Below are 13,743 nucleotides of genomic sequence, written 5' to 3' on the forward strand. Positions count from 1 at the left end.
CATCATTCCACACATCATTCCACCAATCATTCCACAGCTCATTCTACTCAGCTTTCTACACTTCATTCCAAACCTCATTCCACACATCATTCCGCACGTGATACCAAACATCATTCCACACATCATTCCACACATCATTTCACACATCATTCGACACATCATTCCACACATCATTCCACACATCATTCCAAACCTCATTCCGCAAATTATTCCAAAACTCATTCCACACATCATTCCACACCTCATTCCACACATCATTCCAAACCTCATTCCACACATCATTCCACACATCATTTCACACGTCATTCCACACATCATTCCACACATCATTCCACACATCATTCCACGTATCATTTAAAATATCATTCATCATTCCACACATCATTCCAAACTTAATTACACAAATAATTGCAAACCTCATTCCACACATCATTCCACATATCATACTACGCATCATTCCACAAATAACTGCAAACCTGATTCCACACATCATACAACTCATCATTCCAAACATCATTCCACATATCATTCCACACATCATTCCAAACATCATTCCAAAGCTCATTCCAAACATCATTCCACACATCATTCCACACATCATTCCACATTTAATTCCACACATCATTCCACACCTCATTCCACACATCATTCAACAAACTATTCCACACATCATTCAACACCGCATGTCACACCTCATTCCCCGCCTCAATTCACACCTCATTCCACAACTCATTCCACACGAAATTTCACACATCATTCCACATATCATTCCACACATCATTTAACATTCCATTCCACAAATCATTGCACAGCTCATTCCACACATCATTCCATACATCATTCCACACATCATTCCACACCTCATTTCACACCTCATTCCACACCTCAATTCACACCTCATTCCTCAACTCATCCCACACGAAATTTCACACTTCATTCCACACATCATTCCACACATCATTCCACACCTCATTCCACACATCTTTCCACACATCGTTCCACACATCAATCCACACATCATTCCACACATCATTCCAAACATCATTCCACACCTCATTCCAAACATTATTCCGGACATCATTCAACACCTCATTCCACACATCTTTCCACACATCATTCCACACATCATTCCACAAATCATTCCACACAACATGCGACACATCATTCCACACATCATTCCACACCACTTTCCACACCGCATTCCACACATCATTCCACACATCATTCCAAACATCATTCCATACATCATTCGAAACCTCATTCCACACGTTATTATACACATCATTTCACACATCATTCCACACATCATTCCACACCTCATTCTACACATCATTCCACACATCATTCCAAACATCATTCCACACCTCATTCCTCACATCATTCCACACATCATTCCACACATCATTCCACCCATCATTCCACACCTCATTCTACTCAGCTTTCTACACATCATATCAAACCTCATTCCACACATCATTCCACACATCATTCCAAACATCATTCCACACATCATTCCACATATCATTTCACACATCATTCGACACATCATTCCACACATCATTTCACACATTTTTCCAAATCTCATTCCACACATCATGCCACACATCTATCCAAACATCATTCCACACATCACACAACACATCATTCCACACATCATTACACATATCATTCCACAAATCATTCCACGTATCATTTAACACATCATTCCACACATCATTCCCACATCATTCCACAAATTATTCCACACTTCATTCCACACTTCATTCCACTCATCATTCCAACCTCATTCCACACATCATTCCACACATCATTCCACACATCATTCCAAACCTCATTCCACACATTATTCCGCATATCATTCCATACATCATTGCACACCTCAATTCACACCTCATTCCACAACTCATTCCACACGAAATTTCACACATCATTCCATACAGCATTCCAAACCTCAATCCACACAGCATTTCAAACATCATTCCACACCTCATTCCACACACCTTTCCACACATCTTTCCACTCATCTTTCCACACATCATTCCACACATCATTCCACACATTATTCCACACCTCATTCCACACATCATTCCGCCCATCATTCCATACCTCATTCCACACATCATTCCACACTTCATCCCAGACAACATTCCACACTTCATTCCACGTAACATTCCGCACCTCATTCCAAACATCAATCCACACATCATTTAACACATCATTCCACTCGTCATTCCACACATCATTTCACACATCATTCCATATTTCATTTCAAACCTTATTCCACACATCCTCACACACATCATTCCACACATCATTCCACACATCATTCCACACGTCATGCCACACATCATTCCACACATCATTCCACACCTCATTCCACACAAGATTCCAAACATCATTCCACACATCATTCCACAGATTATTCCACAGATGATTCCAATCATCATTCCAAACCTCATTCCACACATCATTTCAAACCTCATTCCACTCATAATTCCACACATCATTTCACACATCATTCGACACATCATTCCACACATCATTCCACACATCATTCCACACCTCATTCTACTCAGCTTTCTACACATCATTCCAAACCTCATTCCACACATCATTCCACACACCATTCCAACCATCATTCCACACATCATTCCACACATCCTATCACACATCATTCCAAACAGCATTTCACACATTATTCCAAATCTCATTCCACACATCATTCCACACATCTATCCAAACATCATTCCACACATCACTCAACACATCATTCCACACATCATTACACATATCATTCCACAAATCATTCCACACATCATTCCGCAAATTATTCCACAAATTATTCCACACATCATTCCACACATCTTTCCACACTTCATTCCACTCATCATTCCAAACTCATTCCACACATCATTGCACACATCCTTCCACACATCATTCCAAACCTCATTCCACACATTATTCCACACATCATTCCACACATCATTCCACACATCATTCCACGCATCATTCAACAACTTATTTCACCCCTCATTCTACACATCATTCCACACATCATTCCACACATCATTCCACGCATCATTCCACAACTCATTCCACCCGTCATTCTACACATCATTCCACACATCATTCCAAACATCTTTCCACACATAATTCCAAACCGCATTCCACACATCATTCCACACATCATTCCACACATCATTCCACGCATCATTCAACAACTCCTTCCACCCGTCATTCTACACATCATTCCACACCTCATTGCACACCTCAATTCACACCTCATTCCACAACTCATTCCACACGAAATTTCACACATCATTCCATACAGCATTCCAAACCTCATTCCACACAGCATTTCAAACATCATTGCACACCTCATTCCACACATCTTTCCACACATCTTTCCACACATCTTTCCACACATCATTCCACAAATCATTCCACACATTATACGACACCTCGTTCCACACATCATTCCGCACATCATTCCACACTTCATTCCACACATCATTCCACACATCATTCCATATTTCATCCCACACAACATTTCACACTTCATTCCACGTAACATTCCGCACCTCATTCCAAACATCAATCCACACATCATTTAACACATCATTCCACTCGTCATTCCACACATCATTTCACACATCATTCCACATTTCATTTCAAACCTCATTCCACACATCATTCCACACATCATTCCACACATCATTCCACACCTCATTCCACACAAGATTCCAAACATCATTCCACACATTATTCCACACCTGATTCCAATCATCATTCCAAACCTCATTCCACACATCATTTCAAACCTCATTGCACACATAATTCCTCACAACATTCCACATATCATTCCACACATCATTCCACACCTCATTCAACACATCATTCCACATGTTATTCCACACATCATTCCAGACATCATTCCACACCTCATTCCACACAAGATTCCACACATCATTACACACATCATTCCATAAATAATTCCACACAACTTTCCACCCATCATTCCACAAATCATTCTACACATCATTGTACACATCATGCCAAACCTCATTCCACACATCATTCCGCAGGTGTTACCAAAAATCATTCCACACATCATTCCACACATCATTTCACACAACATTCGAGACATCATTCCACACATCATTCCACGCATCATTCCACACCTCATGCCACATCTCATTCCTCACATCATTCCACATATCATTCCACATATCATTCCACAACTCATTCCACACTTTTTTCCAAATATCATTCCACACCTCATTCTAAACATTATTCCAAACATCATTCCACACATCTTTCCACTCATCTTTCCACACATCATTCCACACATCATTCCACACATTATTCCACACCTCATTCCACACATCATTCCGCCCATCATTCCACACCTCATTCCACACATCATTCCACACATCATTCCACACTTCATCCCAGACAACATTCCACACTTCATTCCACGTAACATTCCGCACCTCATTCCAAACATCAATCCACACATCATTTAACACATCATTCCACTCGTCATTCCACACATCATTTAACACATCATTCCATATTTCATTTCAAACCTTATTCCACACATCCTCACACACATCATTCCACACATCATTCCACACATCATTCCACACGTCATGCCACACATCATTCCACACATCATTCCACACCTTATTCCACACAAGATTCCAAACATCATTCCACACATCATTCCACAGATTATTCCACAGATGATTCCAATCATCATTCCAAATATCATCCCACACATCATTTCAAACCTCATTCCACACATAATTCCACACATCATTTCACACATCATTCGACACATCATTCCACACATCATTCCACACATCATTCCACACCTCATTCTACTCAGCTTTCTACACATCATTCCAAACCTCATTCCAAACATCATTCCACACACCATTCCAAACATCAATCCACACATCATTCCACACATCCTATCACACATCATTCCAAACAGCATTTCACACATTATTCCAAATCTCATTCCACACATCATTCCACACATCTATCCAAACATCATTCCTCACGTCACTCAACACATCATTCCACATATCATTACACATATCATTCCACAAATCATTCCACACATCATTCCACAAATTATTCCACAAATTATTCCACACATCATTCCACACATCATTCCACACATCATTCCACAAATTATTCCACACATCTTTCCACACTTCATTCCACTCATCATTCCAAACTCATTCCACACATCATTGCACACATCCTTCCACACATCATTCCAAACCTCATTCCACACATTATTCCACACATCATTCCACACATCATTCCACACATCATTCCACGCATCATTCAACAACTCATTTCACCCCTCATTCTACACATCATTCCACACATCATTCCACACATCATTCCACGCATCATTCCACAACTCATTCCACCCGTCATTCTACACATCATTCCACACATCATTCCAAACATCTTTCCACACATAATTCCAAACCGCATTCCACACATCATTCCACACATCATTCCACACATCATTCCACACATCATTCCACGCATCATTCAACAACTCCTTCCACCCGTCATTCTACACATCATTCCACACCTCATTGCACAACTCAATTCACACCTCATTCCACAACTCATTCCACACGAAATTTCACACATCATTCCATACAGCATTCCAAACCTCATTCCACACAGCATTTCAAACATCATTGCACACCTCATTCCACACATCTTTCCACACATCTTTCCACACATCTTTCCACACATCATTCCACACATTATACGACACCTCGTTCCACACATCATTCCGCACATCATTCCACACTTCATTCCACACATCATTCCACACATCATTCCACATTTCATCCCACACAACATTTCACACTTCATTCCACGTAACATTCCGCACCTCATTCCAAACATCAATCCACACATCATTTAACACATCATTCCACTCGTCATTCGACACATCATTTCACACATCATTCCACATTTCATTTCAAACCTCATTCCACACATCATTCCACACATCATTCCACACATCATTCCACACCTCATTCCACACAAGATTCCAAACATCATTCCACACATTATTCCACACCTGATTCCAATCATCATTCCAAACCTCATTCCACACATCATTTCAAACCTCATTGCACACATAATTCCTCACAACATTCCACATATCATTCCACACATCATTCCACACCTCATTCAACACATCATTCCACATGTTATTCCACACATCATTCCAGACATCATTCCACACCTCATTCCACACAAGATTCCACACATCATTACACACATCATTCCATAAATAATTCCACACAACTTTCCACTCATCATTCCACAAATCATTCTACTCATCATTGTACACATCATGTCAAACCTCATTCCACACATCATTCCGCAGGTGATAACAAAAATCATTCCACACATCATTCCACACATCATTTCACACAACATTCGCCACATCATTCCACACATCATTCTACACATCATTCCAAACCTCATTCCACAAATTATTCCAAATCTCATTCCACACATCATTCCACACCTCATTCCATACATCATTCCAAACCTCATTCCACACATCATTCCACACATCATTCCACACATCATTCCACGTAACATTTAAAATATCATTCATCATTCCACACATCATTCCAAACATCATTCCACAAATCAGTGCAAACCTCATTCCACACATCATTCCACACATCATTCCACACCTCATTCCACACAAGATTCCAAACATCATTCCACACATTATTCCACACCTGATTCCAATCATCATTCCAAACCTCATTCCACACATCATTTCAAACCTCATTGCACACATAATTCCTCACAACATTCCACATATCATTCCACACATCATTCCACACCTCATTCAACACATCATTCCACATGTTATTCCACACATCATTCCAGACATCATTCCACACAAGATTCCACACATCATTACACACATCATAACATAAATAATTCCACACAACTTTCCACTCATCATTCCACAAATCATTCTACTCATCATTGTACACATCATGTCAAACCTCATTCCACACATCATTCCGCAGGTGATACCAAAAGTCATTCCACACATCATTCCACACATCATTTCACACAACATTCGCCACATCATTCCACACATCATTCTACACATCATTCCAAACCTCATTCCACAAATTATTCCAAATCTCATTCCACACATCATTCCACACCTCATTCCATACATCATTCCAAACCTCATTCCACACATCATTCCACACATCATTCCACACATCATTCCACGTAACATTTAAAATATCATTCATCATTCCACACATCATTCCAAACATCATTCCACAAATCAGTGCAAACCTCATTCCACACATCATTCCACATATCATTCCACGCATCATTCCACAAATAATTGCAAACCTGATTTAACACATCATTCCACGCATCATTTCACACATCATTCGACACAACATTCCACACATTATTCCACACATCATTCCACACATCATTCCACACCTCATTCCACACATCATTCCAAACCTCATTCCACACATCATTCCACACATCATTCCACACGTCATTCCACACATCATTCCAGACATCTTTCCACATATCATTTAACACATCATTCCACAAATCATTCCACACATCATTCCACACATCATTCCACACATCATTCCACACCTCATTCCACAAATCATTCCAACATCATTCACATCATTCCGTACATCATTCCACGCATCATTCCACAACTCATTCCATCCGTCATTCCTCACATCATTCCACACATCATTGCAAACCTCATTCCAACCTTTATTCCACACATCATTGCACACATCATTGCACACATCATTCCACACATCATCTCACACATCATTCCACACCTTATTCTAAATATCATTCCACACATCATTCCACACATCATTCCACACCTCATTCCACACGTCATTCCACACATCATTCCACACACCATTCCACACATCATTCCACACTTCATTCCACAAATAATTCCACACATCTTTCTAAACCTCATTTCAAACATCATACTACACATCATTCCACGCATCATTCCATGCATCATTTCACACATCATTCCACACATCATTCCGCACATCATTCCACACATCATTCTCACATCGTTCCACACCTTATTCCATACATCTTTCCACAACTCATTCCAAACTTCATTCCACACATCATTCCAGACATCATTCCAAACCTCATTCCAAACATCATTCCACACATCATTCCGCACATCATTCCACGCAGCATTCCACAACACAATCCACCCGTCCTTCCACACATCATTCGACACCTCATTCCAATCATCATTCCACACATCATTCCAAACCTCATTCCACACGTTATTCCACACATCATTGCACACATCATTCCACACATCATTCCACACATCATCCCACACATCATTCCATACATCATTCTACATAACATTCCACACATCATTCCACACATCATTCCACACATCATTCCACACGTCATTGCACACATCAATCCACACACCATTTCACACATCATTCCACACTTCATTCCACACCTCATTCCACAAATCATTCCACAATTCATTCCACACATCATTCCACACGTCATTCCACACATAATTACACACATCATTCCAAACCTCATTCCACACATCATACCACAAATCATTCCACGCATCATTCCATGCATCATTCCACACATCATTCCACACATCATACCACACATCATTCCACGCATCATTCCATGCATCATTCCACACATCATTCCACACATCATTTCACACATCATTCCACACACCATTCCACACATCATTCCGCACATCATAACACACATCATTCACACATCATTCCACACCTCATTCCATACATCATTCCACAACTCATTCCAAACGTCATTCCACACATCATTCCAGACATCATTCCAAACCTCATTCCAAACATCACTCCGCACAGAATTCTACACATCATTCCACACCTCATTCCACGCATCATTTCTCACATCATTCCAAAAATCATTCCACACATCATTCCACACATCATTCCACCCACCATTACACACTCATTCTACACATCATTCCAAACATCATTCCAAACATTATTCTAAACATCATTTCACACAACATTCCAAACCTCATTCCACACATTAATCAACACATCATTCCACACATCATTCCACACCTCATTCCACACATCATTCCACATATCATTCCACACCTCATTCCACACATCATTCCAGACATCATTCCACACCGCATTCTAAACATCATTCCACACATCATTCCACGCATCATTCCACAACACAATCCACCCGTCATTCCACACATCATTCTAAACATCATTCAACACATCATGCACAATTCATTCCACACAGCATTCCACGCATCATTCCAAGCATCATTCCACACATCATTCCACACATCATTCCAAACCTCATTCCACACTTCATTCCACACGTCATTCCACACATCAATCCACACACCATTCCACACATCATTCCACACTTCATTCCACACCTCATTCCACAAATCATTCCACAATTCATTCCACACGTCATTCCACACGTCATTCCACACATAATTACACACATCATTCCAAACCTCATTCCACACATCATACCACAAATCATTCCACGCATCATTCTATGCATCATTCCACACATCATTCCACACATCATACCACACATCATTCCACGCATCATTCCATGCATCATTCCACACATCATTCCACACATCATTTCACACATCATTCCACACACCATTCCACACATCATTCCGCACATCATTCCACACATCATTCACACATCATTCCACACCTCATTCCAAACATCATTCCACAACTCATTCCAAACGTCATTCCACACTTCATTCCTGACATCATTCCAAACCTCATTCCAAACATCATTCCACACATCATTCCAGACCTCATTCCACACATTATTCCACACATCATTCCACACATCATTCCACACATCATTCCACGCATCATTCAACAACTCATTTCACCCCTCATTCTACACATCATTCCACACATCATTCCACACATCATTCCACGCATCATTCCACAACTCATTCCACCCGTCATTCTACACATCATTCCACACATCATTCCAAACATCTTTCCACACATAATTCCAAACCGCATTCCACACATCATTCCACACATCATTCCACACATCATTCCACACATCATTCCACGCATCATTCAACAACTCCTTCCACCCGTCATTCTACACATCATTCCACACCTCATTGCACAACTCAATTCACACCTCATTCCACAACTCATTCCACACGAAATTTCACACATCATTCCATACAGCATTCCAAACCTCATTCCACACAGCATTTCAAACATCATTGCACACCTCATTCCACACATCTTTCCACACATCTTTCCACACATCTTTCCACACATCATTCCACACATTATACGACACCTCGTTCCACACATCATTCCGCACATCATTCCACACTTCATTCCACACATCATTCCACACATCATTCCACATTTCATCCCACACAACATTTCACACTTCATTCCACGTAACATTCCGCACCTCATTCCAAACATCAATCCACACATCATTTAACACATCATTCCACTCGTCATTCGACACATCATTTCACACATCATTCCACATTTCATTTCAAACCTCATTCCACACATCATTCCACACATCATTCCACACATCATTCCACACCTCATTCCACACAAGATTCCAAACATCATTCCACACATTATTCCACACCTGATTCCAATCATCATTCCAAACCTCATTCCACACATCATTTCAAACCTCATTGCACACATAATTCCTCACAACATTCCACATATCATTCCACACATCATTCCACACCTCATTCAACACATCATTCCACATGTTATTCCACACATCATTCCAGACATCATTCCACACCTCATTCCACACAAGATTCCACACATCATTACACACATCATTCCATAAATAATTCCACACAACTTTCCACTCATCATTCCACAAATCATTCTACTCATCATTGTACACATCATGTCAAACCTCATTCCACACATCATTCCGCAGGTGATAACAAAAATCATTCCACACATCATTCCACACATCATTTCACACAACATTCGCCACATCATTCCACACATCATTCTACACATCATTCCAAACCTCATTCCACAAATTATTCCAAATCTCATTCCACACATCATTCCACACCTCATTCCATACATCATTCCAAACCTCATTCCACACATCATTCCACACATCATTCCACACATCATTCCACGTAACATTTAAAATATCATTCATCATTCCACACATCATTCCAAACATCATTCCACAAATCAGTGCAAACCTCATTCCACACATCATTCCACACATCATTCCACACCTCATTCCACACAAGATTCCAAACATCATTCCACACATTATTCCACACCTGATTCCAATCATCATTCCAAACCTCATTCCACACATCATTTCAAACCTCATTGCACACATAATTCCTCACAACATTCCACATATCATTCCACACATCATTCCACACCTCATTCAACACATCATTCCACATGTTATTCCACACATCATTCCAGACATCATTCCACACAAGATTCCACACATCATTACACACATCATTCCATAAATAATTCCACACAACTTTCCACTCATCATTCCACAAATCATTCTACTCATCATTGTACACATCATGTCAAACCTCATTCCACACATCATTCCGCAGGTGATACCAAAAGTCATTCCACACATCATTCCACACATCATTTCACACAACATTCGCCACATCATTCCACACATCATTCTACACATCATTCCAAACCTCATTCCACAAATTATTCCAAATCTCATTCCACACATCATTCCACACCTCATTCCATACATCATTCCAAACCTCATTCCACACATCATTCCACACATCATTCCACACATCATTCCACGTAACATTTAAAATATCATTCATCATTCCACACATCATTCCAAACATCATTCCACAAATCAGTGCAAACCTCATTCCACACATCATTCCACATATCATTCCACGCATCATTCCACAAATAATTGCAAACCTGATTTAACACATCATTCCACGCATCATTTCACACATCATTCGACACAACATTCCACACATTATTCCACACATCATTCCACACATCATTCCACACCTCATTCCACACATCATTCCAAACCTCATTCCACACATCATTCCACACATCATTCCACACGTCATTCCACACATCATTCCAGACATCTTTCCACATATCATTTAACACATCATTCCACAAATCATTCCACACATCATTCCACACATCATTCCACACATCATTCCACACCTCATTCCACAAATCATTCCAACATCATTCACATCATTCCGTACATCATTCCACGCATCATTCCACAACTCATTCCATCCGTCATTCCTCACATCATTCCACACATCATTGCAAACCTCATTCCAACCTTTATTCCACACATCATTGCACACATCATTGCACACATCATTCCACACATCATCTCACACATCATTCCACACCTTATTCTAAATATCATTCCACACATCATTCCACACATCATTCCACACCTCATTCCACACGTCATTCCACACATCATTCCACACACCATTCCACACATCATTCCACACTTCATTCCACAAATAATTCCACACATCTTTCTAAACCTCATTTCAAACATCATACTACACATCATTCCACGCATCATTCCATGCATCATTTCACACATCATTCCACACATCATTCCGCACATCATTCCACACATCATTCTCACATCGTTCCACACCTTATTCCATACATCTTTCCACAACTCATTCCAAACTTCATTCCACACATCATTCCAGACATCATTCCAAACCTCATTCCAAACATCATTCCACACATCATTCCGCACATCATTCCACGCAGCATTCCACAACACAATCCACCCGTCCTTCCACACATCATTCGACACCTCATTCCAATCATCATTCCACACATCATTCCAAACCTCATTCCACACGTTATTCCACACATCATTGCACACATCATTCCACACATCATTCCACACATCATCCCACACATCATTCCATACATCATTCTACATAACATTCCACACATCATTCCACACATCATTCCACACATCATTCCACACGTCATTGCACACATCAATCCACACACCATTTCACACATCATTCCACACTTCATTCCACACCTCATTCCACAAATCATTCCACAATTCATTCCACACATCATTCCACACGTCATTCCACACATAATTACACACATCATTCCAAACCTCATTCCACACATCATACCACAAATCATTCCACGCATCATTCCATGCATCATTCCACACATCATTCCACACATCATACCACACATCATTCCACGCATCATTCCATGCATCATTCCACACATCATTCCACACATCATTTCACACATCATTCCACACACCATTCCACACATCATTCCGCACATCATAACACACATCATTCACACATCATTCCACACCTCATTCCATACATCATTCCACAACTCATTCCAAACGTCATTCCACACATCATTCCAGACATCATTCCAAACCTCATTCCAAACATCACTCCGCACAGAATTCTACACATCATTCCACACCTCATTCCACGCATCATTTCTCACATCATTCCAAAAATCATTCCACACATCATTCCACACATCATTCCACCCACCATTACACACTCATTCTACA

The sequence above is a fragment of the Pristiophorus japonicus genome, chromosome 29 (genome assembly GCF_044704955.1).
Source record: "Pristiophorus japonicus isolate sPriJap1 chromosome 29, sPriJap1.hap1, whole genome shotgun sequence".
NCBI lineage: Eukaryota > Metazoa > Chordata > Chondrichthyes > Pristiophoridae > Pristiophorus > Pristiophorus japonicus.